This window comes from Pleurodeles waltl, chromosome 3_1, assembly GCF_031143425.1.
Source record: "Pleurodeles waltl isolate 20211129_DDA chromosome 3_1, aPleWal1.hap1.20221129, whole genome shotgun sequence".
In the NCBI taxonomy this organism is placed as follows: Eukaryota; Metazoa; Chordata; class Amphibia; order Caudata; family Salamandridae; genus Pleurodeles; species Pleurodeles waltl.
In genome coordinates, this window is record NC_090440.1 from 1,456,284,667 (window position 1) to 1,456,302,228 (window position 17,562).

The window sequence follows — 17,562 nt, forward strand, 5'->3', positions numbered from 1 at the left end:
TAACCGAGGTTTAGTTCTGCCGTTGTGTTGCAGGGGCTAGCTCTGCTGTCTGAGACATGATCCTGTAGAATCACTAAGTAACCCGAGAGATACTTCTGCTGTCTAAAGCCTAAACTTCTAAGATCCACGTCACCCAAGAGATTACTCTATTATTTGTAATCTGAGGACTGGGTAGTATACTAATAACATAGCTGGCGGATTCCCAAGTATGTATGATTTGTTTAACTTCAGACTAACATCACTTCCACAGCACTCACTACCCTACTTGCCTTAAATTACACCTAGATTAACACTGACACCCGTTTTTAATGGCATAGAAGGGCAAGAGTCTGAAATCCAGTGGATGTGAGTTCAATATAGGGGGAAATAAACAGAAATTGAGTCATCTCTGGTGATGAGGTTGAATTTACTGTTAGAAAGTGAATTATTAATTAGGATGGATGGTGGTCCACCACAACTGATAAATTCATTAACCAACACTAGTGTTAGGTTGTTTAAACATTTATATCTTAAGAAAAGTACCTGGAACCAGATGCAATTGGCTTTGGAAACCAATAACGGGGTTTCCAGGCAGGTAAAACATGATCCCTTCATCTGAGCCCTATTAGAGTCTGAACTGTAGAATTAAAGGATTAAAGTCTTTGGTAGCCTTCCCTATAGGGTGGCCAGTAATTCAAGCAGGAAATTATCATATCCTCCACCATCAAAGCCTGATTTTATTCTGTGAGATGGCGGAGACTAGAGTTTATTCTGTGAGATGGCGGAGACTAGATTTTATTCTGTGAGATGGCGGAGACTAGATTTTATTCTGTGAGATGGCGGAGACTAGATTTTATTCTGTAGAGGTAATGGAACCAACATATGACCACTACCATAACTTAAAGAAAAAAGGTGGAGCCAGCATCTGGTGCCTCCGGGTTCCTAGCCTTCTCTGCTCCCAGCTGTAGGCTTGCAAGTTAGAGCAGATGTTCAAGGCCTTACTATTAATATTTCAAAATGATGAATTCCATTTTCGAGCTCTTGCTTTGAGAAGGTTGGTGGTCATCTAAGACTGATGGTCAGCTAAAACCTGCTTCATAACTTTACATGGAGATTGGTCTGCCAGATAATTAATGTAAACTTAAATATAATTAGCATATGATTGAACCGAAGTGTGAGTTCATCAAAAGAGGATGAAAAGACAGCACCGATGTTAAAATAGTCTGGAAAGTGAGTTGGGGGACAGGTAAAGAGGGCACCAACAGCCATGCACCATGATTTTGAGTATAAAGGATCGGAATGCAACTTGCTGTCACCGGTTCCCAGGGAGAGATTGAAACCACTCAACGGTGTCTTGCAAGATACTTTATACAGTGGACAAATGCTGTAATTAGATGTAGTAGCCCACCATGCCAAAGGCCATTGACAGAGCTGTGCCTTTTGACATGTTTCTGCTGTCTCGTGCCTGTGAAATAAGTATTAGCTAAGGGGATATCAGTGTAGTCTAAGGCATGAGCATGCAAAATCTATGCAAAATGAAAGCCAGCGTCTGAGGCCTGAGTCTGTGAGTTCTGTATAACACTCGGGATATTCCTTAGACTCTGCTGTCTGAAGTTTGATCCTTTGCAAACTGAAGGACAGCTCTGCGGCCTGTGCTTGTGACAGCAGTGTATCTTGAGGAGGTTGCTCTGGTCATTGATGAGCAGCTAGTGGTACCTGTGTGTATCCTGGAAGCTAAATCCACTCCAGAGCCTGTGTGATCATATCCAGCCTCAAAGTTTGCCTGGCGGCTATGAAATCTTTGCAAATCCAGGGATAGCTACGCTGCCTGTGACATGAGACTGTGCATCTGAAAGATTTGTTACTATAAGAATCTACTTCCTGTAGTCTGAACATGTGCATTATGAGCCATTGCTTTTATGTATATAGGGATGTGTTTTATATTTATGTAGCAGAAACCTAGCCAAAGGAGAAGTAGCTGGGTTCTGTGAGCTAAAGTGAACCTTTCCGGCAGTGTTCTTTAAATAAAGAAGTGCAACTCCTTCCTGGTTTGGGCCTGTCCTGATGGATAGGACTGATGTTCCAAATCCTGGGTGTATAGATGAAAAAGGAGTCTTTTGTCTTTTTTGTACACATCTCTCTTTCCAGTCTCATTATGTCTTGACTACATGTGTAACGAGAGCCACCAAAAATGGTGAGCTTGTCAGCCAGATTGGCAGCATGCAGGCTCTGATGGTTTTATATATGATGTGGCTGGTTTTGAAGATGTTGCGGGTCCAGCAAGTAGACCACAGGGAATTCCATCAGGGTGGGGTGATATGATTATATTTCTGGTACCATGCCATCTTTGGTGTTTTTGGCAGTGTGTTTTTTGAGGGTGAAGTTTAGGCCCAGGCTTTGGCACTGGGTGAAAGGTGGTGTTTGAAGCAGTAAAACATTTGTGTCATTTAACAGGTCTGTACAGTATGTTGTGTGTTGTTCTTGGCAAATAGTAGGAATTCTGTCTTGTCAGGGTTCAGCTTCAGGTGAGTGCTGGACTACAGGTCTGGATAAGATGCAAGTAAAAGTGGGCAGGTCAACAGTTTAACAGGAAGAGCCGAGCCAAAGGCCGGCTCTGGCTCTAAGGACTTGTGCTCAAGCTGAGTCTTGAAAATATTTGCCATGTAAAATTATGCAACAAACATCATGGTACAAAATGATAAAGTGTCTAAAATAATTTTAAAAAAACATATTTTTTAGCACACGTAAACGTTTAAACTTAGTTCGTCACATTATATCTCTGCATACCATTTCTTAAAAAGTGGTTTTTAAACATACACTGAGAAACATTCCTGTCATATAGACTATACTGTTAGTGAATGAAGAGGCAAGTCTCTAGTTATGAGTATCCTTTATGTGGTCAAGATTCTTGTTATAGATGAAGAAACATTATAAACTGTTAAATCAAGCACAAGAGAGCTCTTTTGCTAAGCGCACACCTTGAATTCATGTCTTTGAAGATATGCTCATATGTGATAATGAATAGAAAGGAGGCTAGATCAATCAATCAGGGATTTGTAAAGCGCACTACTCACCCGTGAGTAGATGTAGATGAAATAAAGTGTGTAGGATCACATAATTTGGTGAAGCTGGGATTAATCCTAAAGTTAACAGCCCCACACTGCAATTCAGCCACTATATGGGTATCACTTTCTGACATCAAAGGTTGATGCTTTGTCATTAACTCTTGGAGAATGTTGTTTGTGCTTACATCATAGGCTGCATCTACATTTTATTTTGGCAGTTTTACATAGCACGATCTTTGCCTAAGGACATAAAACTGTTTCACAACAGACACTTACATTATAGTTTTTTTTTGCCACATAGAGATTTACTGGGATACACAAAGTGGTGAGCCAAGGCTGTGATTTGAATCTGGTTTCCCATGCTACATGGTAGGCAGCTGTAACCACTAGGCCACATCTTCTCCCGTGAACGTTTGGCTTATTTGGACTTGAGGTTCAAAGAGGGCTTCAAGCTGAGCCACTGTAAGGGTTCTGACTCGGGCTTGGCTCAATCTTTCTGTGGCTCATGCACCTCTAGGTTAGCAGCTTTGGAGGTACTGAATGCCTGAAGCAGAGGAGACTTTCAAGTAGAGTTCTGTGTCATTGACATATTGGTAAACCTTGATGTTGTTTTTGGTGAGCAGAGCCCTAATGGTCTCCATGTAGAGTTTGAATGTGAGGGGAGACTGTATGTAAGCCTTGGGGACTTCTCAGGTGACAGGGACCTTTTGGGATCTGGAGGTGCCAATGTGAACAAACAGGTGTTGGTTGGAAAGGTAGGAAGAGATCCACTAAATGGCAATGTCATTTAATCTCATTCAAGACTAAAGGGCATGGTTGAAGGTGGGATGGTCGATGGTTGCAAAGCTAACTGAGAGGTTCAGCAGTATCAGGAGGCAGGTGTCATCTTGTTCTGTGGGCAGGAGTGTGTCATCTACGATGTGTAAGGTAGCTGTATTTGTGCTGCATCATAATCTTAAACCAGATTAGTAGTTGTATAGGAGATGGTTGGCATTGATGTGATCTTGAAGTTGGGTGTAGGCTAATTTTCCAATGACCATGCCAATAAAGAGTAAGATAAGTGATGGGCCGGTAGCTGGCGATGTCCTTAGGGTCTGGTGTATGTTTCTTTAGGAGTGTGAGGATTTGGTCAGTTTTGAGAATATCTGTGAAAATGCTTTGAGTGAGAATGGCTTTGACAATGGCGAGTAAGATTGATAAAGCTTCTCCAGAGAGAGCTCTGATGAACGATGAGGTTAAGACATCATCTTCATTAGAGATGAATTCGAGGGAGTTGGGTAGGTCTGTATTTGTTATATGAATACCTCAAGCCTAAGCAAATGCAGTGAAGTGCTGCACATGATACAGTTAGTAAATTATTTGGGGTTGACGTGGCCCTGGATGATACTGGCATGTTGTTCCAGATCCCTGGTGCATAGAAAACCATTGCCTTGTTTGTTTGTTTTTTACACTTTTTTGTGTCTAAATCCTAATGATGTCCTGACTACAGGTGTGAAGAGAGCCACAAGAGATGATGAGCGGGTCAGTCCAATTGATGGGGATGCAGGTTGTGATTGCTTTGCAAATGATGCAGCTAGTTTTAAATATGATGCGCGTTGGCAAGGGGAGCCAGTGGAGCACCATTTGAAAGAAGATGATGTGAGGTGATCGTATTTCTTCAGGCCCTGCATCACACTTGCTGCTGTGTGTAAGATGCCAATAAGTGGGATCAGCATGGTGTCTGGGAGGATGTATAGCATTTCCACCATCGAGATGCAAGCGTGCAAGTTCTTGAACAGCAGTTCTGAAGTTGCTTTCCGGAAGGAACAGATTAATCTTCTTTATAAGTGAGACAAGACAATAAACTGTCTTTATTGTGTTCCCTGAGAGTGAGGATGTGCCCAGGGTGAATTCATGTGACTTGGCATATGGTGAAAGTTGGGGTTCAATGCTGTCAAGATTCATGTTGTTGAACCAGGTTTGTACTATTTCTTGCTTGTAGTTTTTGGCATAGAAAAGGAATTCTATCTTGGTGGGGTTGAGCTTCAGGTAAGTGCTGGACATCGAGGTCTGGATGCTATGCAGTCAGTGTTTGAAGTGTTGAATGTCTGGAGTGGAGGACACTTTCAAATAGGATTGTGTATTGTTGGCATATTGTTGAATTTTTATGCTGGTATCAATGAGTAGAACCCAGTGGGGGTTGGGGCTGAAGATGAATGGATAGTATGGGGCCCTGGGGTATTCTGCAGATGATGGGTATCTCATGTGTCCTTCAGGTGTAGGAGGAGATCGAAGTCCCAGTTAATCTCATTCAAGACTTTGTGTAGATGAAGATAGGATGATCTGTAGTGTTAAAGGTAGCGCTGTTTTTTTTTTAAGGAGTTATCCCATGAGATTTGTACTCTGTTACTCCTTTGGAAATCAAGCTACACATGAGGCTTACTAGGCGAATTCCATTTAGATTTGTTATGCAGGTTTCTTGTTTGCCCTTTCTAAAAAACTGTCATAAGCCCCATGGCTTTGTTCATTGGGGCAGTGGACAGTCTTTTCCAGGAATTTAAAATCCTGCATCGTGCCTTCCTCTAATCTCTGCACCGTTCATTGACTGGGGTGAAGTGCAAACTGCCTGATTTCCAGTTCCAGGAGCTATTCTTGAATAGAACTGAGTTCTGGGCCATCCCAAGTGGAACATCCGAACTGTCCCGGTACCATGTGCTGGCATTGTAACACAGGCAGTGGTGCCCACGGATTACAGTGTGCCTAGCCGTAAAGAACTTCAAAGGCGTTCTGTTTCCCTTTCCAGGAGACCGATTACAAATGCTTCACTACACAAACTAGCTATTTTTTTCTGTCCTTGGTGTCCTGCTAGCAGGCGTTGTAGGTTCTCTGGAAACACAGCTCACTGCCTCGCTCAATAGCCCATCAGAAAAAAAGCACCCCAAAAAGTGTCGCATCTCAAGTTAAGAGAGAAACTTTCCCAGGCTCTAGCTGTTTGTATGTTATGTGTTTCTAAATATGTATCGTAGAAGTGGTTAGTATGCCTTTCTCAAGTATTCTAATTATTATATTTGCTATGGCACACAATGCAAATGTATTATTAACCATGAAAAAACATTTTAACCAACCTCACTTTAATGAAAGACATTTGAAACCTGTAAGGTTTTAAATCATGACTTGGATGATTCATGCAACTGTTTTAGGAAGTGGCATAACTAGCTAAGCTATTTTACTAGACTTGTAACATGTTACCTGCAAGTAGTTTACGAATCTCTGCAGCAAAAATGTCAACCGACTGAGTTAGTTTAAATAAAAAATAAATCTGCAACCTATATATACAGGATATGTTCTGCGCTATTCTTAAATTGATTCACACGTATGACCAGAAATTGCACACAGATCTATCTAGCACATGCGTTAACCCCAGAGTCATCCTACGACTATTACACCTTGAAACGGAACATTTTGGGGTGTAGTAGATCTTTGCAGCAAGACCTGCAATTCCAATAAACGAACCTACAATATGCTCTACTTCGGAAAATTAAGTACACTGGAATACCTTTATCGTCCTACATTTTTCTAACATTTTTTCTACGGGCACGGTTGGAAAAACATTGTAATATTGCATTTTCAGTCTCTTACCAAATCGGAAAGCTATTCCGTTTTTCCCATCACTCGCATCCAGGAGTACAATTTTATTTCCATCCCCAGGAGCGAAAATGCCCTTATGTTCCATTCCTAAGAATTCATCTTTAAGTCAAAATGAAGAAAAATCTTGCAAGTGTTTTTTTTTTAGTTTTGGTTGGTTGCTGTTATACCGTGGTGACCGTTAGGTGGCACCACGCACCTGCTCCGTGACAACAGCCGTTCTCACAGTCACGGGATTTGCCAGTCATCGGGGCTGCAGTGAGCAGATGAGCCGAGGTCTCTGCTTGCCCACATTAAGCGCTTTCTCGGACCCACACAGACGTGTGGGAGAGGCAACACCAAGCACTATGCAGGAGAAGTGCGCGGTCTGCGATGTGTTTTTGGTTGTTCATACGGTTAGATACGAAAATACGACGCGTATATCCGTGCAGGGCGGGAGGAACCAAGTTGTAAAGTTTGACATGGAATTCACTTACAAGAGTTCCATGAACGTCGATACACCAACATGCCAGGGTTTGCGGAAGTGACATCGCTCACCTTTTGACCTCCACTTTCACTCACACACAAATTACCACTAACACACACACTGTCACATAAACACACTCTCACTCGCAAGAACGCACACAACATACATTTAAAAGGATTTGCCCTTACCTCAGCTGCCATTGAAGGGCCTATTCCCAGCTAATTGTAGCCCATTTGTATTACCCCAATACTGAATAATATATTTTTACTCATTATTAGGGTAATAAAAAAATGATAGAAAACAAAGAGTGGAGCGCCAACTGAGGTCCAATTAAGACGACCTGTCCCTTTGTTCTGGCTCTAAATTTGCCGCCTCTGAGGCCGGGGGTCGCAAAGGCAGTGCCAGGGGTCGCAAAAGGGCAAACGAGGATGAGCGACCCCCAAATGACATATATGAAGAGTTCTTTAATATCCAGGACACAAGTCCTAAAAACAAGCATTGTCAAAGCCAGTAGTTCTCGACTACGAGAGCTATTGACTTTGTCAATGTTTTTAGGCCTGTTTAATAGGAGCACCGCTGCTGTGCACCAATGCTAGTGAGGAGTAGGCATCATAAAGCTATTATAGGCAATTACATTGTATAATGTAGTGTTTGGGGTACGAGCCCGACGTGTATTCTTCACATTTAAAAGTGGACTCTCGCATTCTGATAATCCTTGCCCAAATTCATTTACAAATAATAATGGCCTGTTTGCAGCTGTGACCCTCACGACAGGCTAGGAGCAAGATGAATTGCAATTAAATAAAAAAAGATGATTGCGTCACAGACAGGATGGAACAGATAGGCAGAGACAGGGCCCACGAGCATTGGCAAGAGGGAAAATAGTGAGGGGGGGGGCGGGATTTCCTGTAATGGTTGAATCCAAATGCAATTTATTAAAGAGGAATCTGTGTTCTTGTGTTGCATTAACAAAGGTACTGAAAGGGGAGATCAGGTGGTGTAAAGGCCAGAGCTGCCGCCTTTGGAACTGGGGAACCAGGTTTGAGTCCTGGCGTCCACTCAACATCCTGTGATCCTGGGCAAATCACTTAATCGCCTGTGTCTAAAAAAAAAAAAACTCCTTGTGCAACTAACTTGTAGTCATATTAAGTGCTCTGGATCCAGTCCGCGCTATATAAAACTGCAACAATCAGCACTGAACACAGACATGAAAGAGCAGATGCAGCAAGCATTAGCAAATAGGTGGGGGAAGCTGCCCGTAAACTTTGAGTACAAATGCACTTGGAAGAAAATAGTACCTGAAGCAGTGAATGGACAGTGGAAGGACCCCAATCAGACTAAATTAATCAGTAGTTGGGCCATGCCCACACGGAAGAGGAGGAAATGGAATTGCAAGCGCTGGCCTATTAAGAACCCTTAAAGAAGAGTGACACTTAAGCCAATGAATGACAAGCAATGGGCAGGTTCCAAGCACCTTATACAACACAGTACCTCTTGCAAGCTAGAGAGCATGCATTAGCAGATGCATACTCTCACAGGAGTGCTAAAAATAGTGGGGGGGACTAAGAATACACAATGACATCACAGGAAGGGATGTAATTTGTGACAGCACAGGAAGTAATGTTATGCCCTCAAAATATTCCTCATGTAAAATGAAACGGACTTATTTTACAAAAACAACAGACCAGAGTAATTACAAAGAAATGGAAAAACTGATTTTTCCTTTCTTGTATTATAAATCACACACTTTCTGCATACCAATTTGTATTTAAGTTCTTCAAAAACATGAATTCAAGGTGTGCGCTTAGCAAAAAATGGCACAGAAATGTGTTTAGAAAGCAAACAAAGAGTGCTGGGTATACCCTTTGAAGTCATACTTGCAGTAATGCATGTTTGTGTTCTGTTGGTACTCTTTAGCTTCAAAGAACAATAGCGTGGTGAATTTGCAGTTTGTTAGGCTGCAGACAGGCTGTTGGTGTAACGTTTTCTGTTCTTCCTCAGATAAGAGATTCAAAGATTACCCCTTACAGAGCCTTTCATACAAATAAAGGGGATGCTTCTGGGGGAAAAGGGTTTTAAAAACACTCTCAGGCCAGGTTACACACATGGGGTGTTTATAAATTCAAGCAACTGCAGTGCTGGGGCAAAATGTGACAACTCCCAGGAAGGGACAACGGGAAAGAAGTCCCCTATCTAAAAATGGTTGGAGAGGGACTCTGTACTCCTGATTTCTATTCCTCCCCATCACCGACGTGTGCCCTGGAAATATCTCTAAACCAGAAGTCTTCTCAATGTGGGGCACACCACCCCAGGGTTAGGGCAGGCCTGTGGTTGTATTAGTGGGAGTTGGCGGTTACATATGACTCAGTCCTTGTAAATAAAAATGGCCTGGAAGTGCAAATGTCTTCATTTCGCACGTTTCCAGAATGTCTTAATTTGCATGCATAACAAAGTATAGGAACCGTGATCTTCAGTGTCAGAGGGGTGAAGGCAAATATGTTGCTTAAAAGAACACAATGCTCTGTAGTGAAAAATAAATGCAAGTTCAAGTAATCGGTGGGAGATGCACTATTTTACATTATGAAACGTTAGTTGGTTGGTTATCACTGAAGATGTCTCTGTATGACCAGAGTCACCAAAATGAGTCCTAGGTTGAGCATTAGGGGATACTGACTATGCGGTTCCAGCATGTAACAGAAAGCGCTGTGAATATTCATCATTTTTAAATTGAATTACACATAGTATAAGGTAGGCTGCCACAAAATGATTTAGTATTTAAGATCAAACAAGTGCTTTCAACATATATATGCAAAATGGATTAGAGGTTAGGCTAAAACAAGTGTTTTCAAAATATAAATTTTAGCAATACATATTCAGACTATACCTGGTGCAAATATTTTTGAAAGTGTTCTATAAAAAAAAACACTCCAGAACTGAGTTGATAACACCCTTACATTTCTTCTCGAAACAAATACATTTTTGTCACATGAAGCTTTAAATATTACCATCAATTAAAATGTATACTGACTCCCACGCAGCCTTTACTTTTGTTGATTAAACAACTGCACACATTTCCATTTCTTTCAAGGTAGCAGGCATCCTGGTGGCGTGTTGCTTCTTTAGCTCCCTGCCTCTGGCTTCTTAACGCAGGAGTCCCTCCTCAACTTCACCCCACCCCCTTAGCTTGCACTAAGAGGCATCTTAATATGGGAATTAACCTTTCAGGGGCATTTGTGTTTTTTAACAAAAATTGTGGGAACTGTAATTGTAAAATTAAAGAAAACATGGGCATCCCATTCCCAATAGATCTTGCCCTCGTCTAGCTCTGTTTACACACACATGTCCTTTCAGTTGAGTCAAGTGGGTTGCAGGGAGACCAGCAGTGTACAGAGCCCTTGTTTGTATGGACCCCCTAGGCCTCAGAGAGATAGCCTAGGAGAAATAGGAAGGGAGTGAGAGCCACAAATAGCATCAAAGAGATGGGCAAGATGAGGGAGTGTTATGTCAGGGCTAACATATTTTTCAAATGGACAGACAGCTTCTTCTGAGAAATGTTCCAGGGAACGGAGTAAGATATAGGGGCTCTTTTTTTTAAGGGCCATCATTGCCATTAGTGAAGCAGGTGCAGTGGCACTGGTGGCAGAGGTATTAGGGACCACTGCACCCCATTTATTACTGTCTTGCTAATAAACCTGGGCATTTTGGTCCATTTGTCCTAGCTCGCACTAGGACCCAGGTCAACCTTGCTGCAAACCGGGACAACCAACAGTGTTGAAGGTGGTGCGGGGCTTGAGATAAGAGGCTTTTTTACACAAAGGAGAAGACAGCCTGCTTAGGGCCTGGTGCGATGACCCAGTAGAGTGGGCAGGGGAGAGTTGCCTGTAGGTATCATTGGTGCTGGAGGTGCAGTGGCACTGGGGACCTGGAGTGTGAGGGGCAACTAACTCCCAGTTATGGCAGTTTCACTAAGCTTCCTTGATCATATTAGGGCTCAGGGCAACACCGCTGTGACAGTGATGCTTTAGGACTTAAAGTAATGGCCGAAGGGAGGGACAAATTGCAGCAGATAGGGTACTTTAATTTGGACCTCAGATAGATGGCACTGAGGTGGGTGAGGCAAGATATATGACTCATGTTTTTAACAAATTGCAAAGGAGACAGCCCACTTTGAAAGGCTGTAGCTATCAGCAGTGAAGAAGATTCAGTAGCACTGTGGCCTATGGGTACGAGGGGCCCACAGCACCACAATTATGACTGTCAAAAGGGGCATGGGGTCTCATTTTCCTTGCTCGTATTAAGTACCATGACACCTTTACTGTAAAGGAAGTGGCAATATTTGGGAGTTCAGTTTTTCCTGAAATGGACAGAGATCTTGTTACAAGATTAGAGTGATGACGAGTAGTGGCGTGGAAGAGGCAGGGAAGACAATCTACAACTCAGGACAGCAGCTATTATTAAAGCTGAAGGTGGAGTTGCATTGGGGTCTAGGAGAGTGAGGGGCTCACAGTACCCAAGTTCTGGGGAGTAATATTTTTTGGTCATTGTTTTTGTTTGATGCATTTGCTCTTTTATAAGTCTTACATGTAGTATGGATTATGAGCTACAGAAAAAGGTCCCCTGAAACATCATAAGCTGAGCCACCTGTGCAGAGCCCTGACTCTCAAGCTCCACCAGTCCTTGCCACAACATTTTGGAGGCGGCCCTACTTTAAAACATTTTGCTTATGGGAGCTCAGAGGGAAAAAAAAGTCTGAAGATTTCTGTTCTAAACTGTGCTGTCTGGTGCAAAGGCTTATAGGACCTATCTGCCCGAGGAATAGCTCTCCCACCTCAGGCCACACAGACGGAAGAGTCACCGTGGATAGCTCCACTGGGGGCATTAGCCATTAAGAGACAAAGGGGGTCATTACAAGCTTCCGCCCGCCAAGCTGTAACCGCCGTGCGGCCGCCAATGCGGCCGCACTCCCCGCTGTCCCCATTACAACATCCCCGCTGGATCGGCGGGCGCAAACCTAGTTTACGCCCGCCGGCCCAGCGGGGATGCAGACGCAACACAGGAGCCGGCTCCTAATGGAGCCGGCGGTGTTGCGGCCGTGCGACGGGTGCAGTAGCACCCGTCGCACTTTTCACTGTCTGCTATGCAGACAGTGAAAAGCTGCACGGGGCCCTGTTAGGGGGCCCCTGCACTCCCCTTACCGCCAGCCTCTTCCTGGCGGTGCAAACCGCCAGAAACAGGCTGGCGGTAGGGGAGTCATAATCCCCAGGGCAGCGCTGCTTGCAGCGCTGCCCTGGCGGATTATCACCGCTGGGGCTAAAACGGCGGGAAACCGCCGGCCCCTGCGGTGCGACCGCGGCGCTACCGCCGCGGTTAAAATATGGGTCTCCGTACCGCCAGCCTGTTGGCGGTACGGACGCCACTTTAGCCCTGGCGGTCTCCGACCTCCAGGGTTAAAATGACCCCCAAAGTGTGTGAGTGTGTGTGTGTGTGTGTGTGTGTGTGTGTGTCAGCTCAGGAATATACCTTCTGTCGGAGGCATGACACTGCAGAATCATTGTATAAACCGAGAGAGAGCTCTAGTGTGAGAGTCCTGGGCCTGTGCGATCTGTACACGCCTATGAATGGTTCTTTTGAGGAAGTGGGATATCTAATCTTAGCTTTAGCCCTGGTGCCTGAATCTTGAGCCAGTAGAATTTCTATAACCATCAGGACTGCGTTTTGTTTTGATAGTCTATATTTTTTCAGGTCCCTCTTGCTCAGCTGTGCTTCGCACCCGTGTAAGCGTATGGATAGCGCTGCAGTGCCAAGCCTATGTCCGTAACTACTCCTATAACAAAAGGTGCTAGACTGCTGTCTCAGCTAGAGTATGTGATATCTGTGTATCTCACAGAAGGCCTGACCCAGAAGGTTTCACGAATCTGAAGAGAGAACTCTGCTGTCTCAGCCCTGGACAACCTTTGGAACCTGAAAGGATAGCTCTGCTGCTTAAGACCATATACCTCGGTGTTCTAATGGACAGACCCGCTCTTTGAGATATGTGTGTGGATATAGTTTTTCTGTCTGAGTCCTGATGCTGTAAAATCTATATCATCTCTTAGATAGCTGTGCTGCTGGAGGTTCAAACCTGTATAGTCTGGATAATTCTAGAGACAGTTCCAGGTCTTTGAGTTCTGAAGGATAACTTTGCTGCACAGATAAAATATTGTAGTCTACCGGCTGCTTCTGCTGCTTGAGCTTTAAACATCCACAAAGGGTATTTATTAAAGACTGTGCGGGGACATTCCCGTTGCACTGAGGTAGGCACAGCATGGTGTCGACTGGCTTAACATTTTAAAGCCCATGCAACTCTTGGTAAACTTCCACCCACCCCCCCCAGATCTTTGTTTAGCTCTGTATGCCTGAGTCTGAAACATTAGTATAATCTGCGCATGGTACAGTCAATTGCCCTAAAAAAGCCAGTTTCCTCGTTTTTTGGACACATTCTGCACGTTCACCTCTACCCTCGCTCTTTTGTACCTCCCTTCCCCTCAATCCTGATTCCCATTTTTCTCTTCTCATTTGATGTGCTCTCTGTTCTGACAGGCCTTCTTGCTTCATTCATTCCACTCTCACCTGTTTTCCTTCTCCTTTCCTCTCCTTCTCTTTGTCTCTTCTTTCAATGGCCCCTTTACTTTACACGCAGCTTTTGATTCCTCTCATCTCTCCGCCTCACACTCTGCCTCTCTCTCGCTTTCTTCTCTCTCCTTTCCTCCCTTTTTGTCTCTCTTTTCACCTGTCTCACTCGCTCTGCCGGTATTTCTGTGTCCCTTCATCTCTCTCCCTCCTCCTCTAGCTGTCATGTGTCTGTTTATTCTTTTTCGTTGTGTCTCACTGAATTGCTTAGTTCTCTTCCTCTCGCCTCTCTCTTTTCCTAAGCCTCCCTCTCTTTTTCCCTCTGCCTAGCAGTTTCAATCTCTTTTCTCCCCCCTGGCAGGTGTCTGTGCCGAGCTCTGTCACTGTGCATTAGAAGACCCCAGGAGTGCGCACGCGAGCCCTCGTTCTTGGACCTTCTGACCCCCCTAACTCTCCCCCCCCCCCCCCCCCCCCCCCCCCCACCATCCTTTATACTTCACTGCTGTTACCGACAGGGGGGACCTCCTCCTGGCTCTGCTGGGAGAATGCCTCCCCTCCCCCCCCCCCCCCATCCCCGGGGGCTGCAGAGGTACTGATCCGTCATGGCACATTAGGGGTGGACACCTGATGTGTGCACTGTCTAATCGGATTGACAGGTCGGTGGAGAGCAGCCATGACCCCCGGGGCACGGGACACTATCCTTCGTCTCTCCTTCGCACTCTTTCACTCATTCGTCAGTAAAAGCTGCATATTAATCTCCGAACGTCTAGGTGTTTCCGTCTACAATATGGCCGACGCAACGACCACAAAGGCTGTGGTAAGGTGGTGTCGCGCGTTGCTTTGCAGCAGCATAAAGGACTAGCGACGAGAGGGAGTTTACTGCCACATTTGCCTACAGCATCCGGCCCTGGATACATTGTCATCCTCAGCATCTTTATCTGCTCCAGTAGGAAAGGCCCATGGACCACGTGGAGATAGTTCATGGAGACATGTCCCCTTGGTTTCTTTTTTCAGTGTGACTTTGCTTAATTAGAACGTGTGACCGTCACCGGATTAGAAACTCTGCTCTGATCATGGGCATTTGGATTCTCAGCTCCTCCTCCACTACCCACTAGCCCTAGCCTGCGTGCGTGTGTGATTTTTATTCATATGGGTCTCTGTGTATATACACTTATACACATGCGCTCAAACGCCCACGTCTACATATGAAAATATGAGGACCAAGGCACTTGAAAACAACATTAATTGCACGCACTGCCATTTCAGCTAGACTGGTTAGGTCCCGTGATCTTCGAAGTGTTTCCCTAAGGATCGCCTCCAGTTCTAGTTTTAATGATTTGCTGTCACCAGGCCGTCCGACAGGAGTTATTTGACTGTCGGCAAGAGAGTTCAAGACTGGCGAACTTGTGAGAATCGACGCATTGGAACTTTAAACAGTGTAGCATTCTAATTTCCCTATACTACTCATTCTACCTACTACTAATCGAGGGACATGCTAGTAGTGCACGTGTAAGGTACTCATTAGGATCTGGTTACTTCTTAGATGCGCCTAATTGTGCTAAACGGCCGTGTGATGTCGTATTCGTTAAACCCAAACAAAATGGCTCTCCTCTTTTGCTGCTAATGCAATTTCATCTTAGCAGAAGGGTTAATTGTTATGATTAAAAATATAAGTCTACATAAGATTCCGTGTCAGGGTACAGGTGTGTCTTTGTGGCAGTGAAGAGCCCAGCCATCCTTTGTGGCCCTGTAGGCGGCAGTAATGTAGCTACACTGCCATGACAGGAATACATTCTGGTCTCCCTTAGCAACAGACTTTGGAGAGCTGGATGCAGCCTGGCTGTGTCGGTGTGTCAGCACGTTTGATACGTCCTTCTGGTTGATTGGGCGAATGTCTTGTGATGAGAGTGTCTGTCTTGATACTGAAGAGATGTCCGTTTTCACTTAAATTCCTTTGGTAGTAGTTAAATCACATCTCCATAATCAGCTTTCATCTGGAGCTGCCATAATTGACTGGCTTTGTTAGTGCCATTTCCACGGTGTTAGTCGTGAAGGCATGAATATAATGTTTTCGATGATCGGTGTGGTGATTACAATAATCTTGGTGGCACAATCTTTGGTCAGCTTTTTGTTGGAAGCCATCTTTGAATGGGGAACTATGATTAGCACCTGATTTGATGGCGCCCTGGGGCCCATGGGTGTTACAAACACCATCTGTAGTGACCTCTTACAACATGTTTCAAGTTTCCACGACGAGTCATTTAAGACACTTATCAGCTTTCTATAATTCCTGATTATTTAGATTTTGTAATATTCTGTAATCACCTTCTTAATCACAATAAAAATTTCTATAATCGTTCAGTTACCCAACATTTATATTTTTTTATAAAGCTATAATTACATAACTTGACCAAGCATCTACAGTGCTCTTAGCACATCTTCAATTTGCTACAGTGTCCCAGATATAACACTCTCTGTTTATCCATATTACCCAGTCTAATAGACCCAATAACATTCCATAATGTCGAAGTCTGCACATAACATAGCATGTTAGTAAATTTGAAAACGTGGTCGTTTTTTTCATAATGTCAAGACCAATTCTAAAACTTTCAACGTTTTTGAAAGGCTTCGCATACCGTACATTGCACATTCTAAAACACGGTTTGTTAGTAATACATGTTTCAAATTTCAGTAATGCCTGGGGTAGCAGAGTTTGCAAATTCGATATTGCTGATTGCTAGTGAGCTAACTAACCCACCCTTTGTAGACACTTTGAGGTACCCGTGGATCTCAGTAAATAAGATATGTTGGTCTTTGTTAGACCTGGCAGGTTCTGGAGTGATTTCCCTGTACTTTTTGCTTCTGACCTCCTGTTTCTGGACCCTGTGCTGCAATTCGTTTTTGCTGGTTTTGATACTCTGGGCACTTTACCACTGCTAACCAGTGCTAAAGTGCAAGTGCTCCCTCTCTAAATTGTATTGGTGATTTATTGTCCATAACTGTCATATTTGATTTACTAATAAGTCCCTAGTAAGGTGCACTAAAGGTGTCCAGGGCCTGTAAATGAAATACTACTTGTGTGCCTGCAGCACTGATTGTGCCACCCACAACAGTAGCCCTGTAAACATGTTTGAGACCTGCCACTGCAGTGTCTGTGTGTGCTGTTTGAAATTGCCAGTTCGACCTGGCAAGTGCACCCACTTGCCAGGCCTAAACCTTTCCTTTTACTACATGTAAATCACCCCTAAGGTATGCCCTAGGTAGCTCCATGGGAAGGATGCAGTGTATTTAAAAGGTAAGGCATGTATTGATGTGTTCTACGTGTCCTGATAGTGAAATACTGCCGAATTTGGTTTCCATTATTACACGGCCTATCTCTCTCATAGGTTAACATAGGGATTGTCTTTGAATATCTTTTAAGTGCAGTTTCTCATTGGGAGTAGATAGAGATTTGGAGTTTGGGGTCTCTGAACTTACAAGTTAAAAATACATCTTTTGGTAGAGTTGGTTTTTAAATTGTCTGTTTAAAAATGCCACTTTTAGAAAGTTCGTTATTTTCTTGCTTAACTATTCAGTGCCTCTGCCTGCTTGTATATTCTACATCTGGGTAAGACTGACAGTTGGGCTGTTGTGAATTCCCTTTAGACAGTGACACTAACGGAGCTGGGGTGTAGCCTACATATCCTGATGAGTCTCCTGGGCTAGGGTGGGGAGAGAGGAGCTGACACACCTGAAAGAGCTGTGCCTGTCCTCACACAATTCAGTCTCCAACCTCCTGGCATGTGTCTGGGGCCAGGCCTGGGCAAGGCAGCATCTTGG

The 17,562-nt window shown here is 44.1% G+C and overlaps 1 protein-coding gene across 5 annotated transcripts in view; it reads left to right on the forward strand.

The window, feature by feature from the left end:
• The window catches only part of LOC138285295 (proto-oncogene tyrosine-protein kinase Yrk-like), a 228,797-nt gene that overhangs the window by 169,799 nt on the left and 41,436 nt on the right, over window positions 1–17,562 (forward strand). The gene's annotated exons all lie outside the window — the stretch shown is intronic.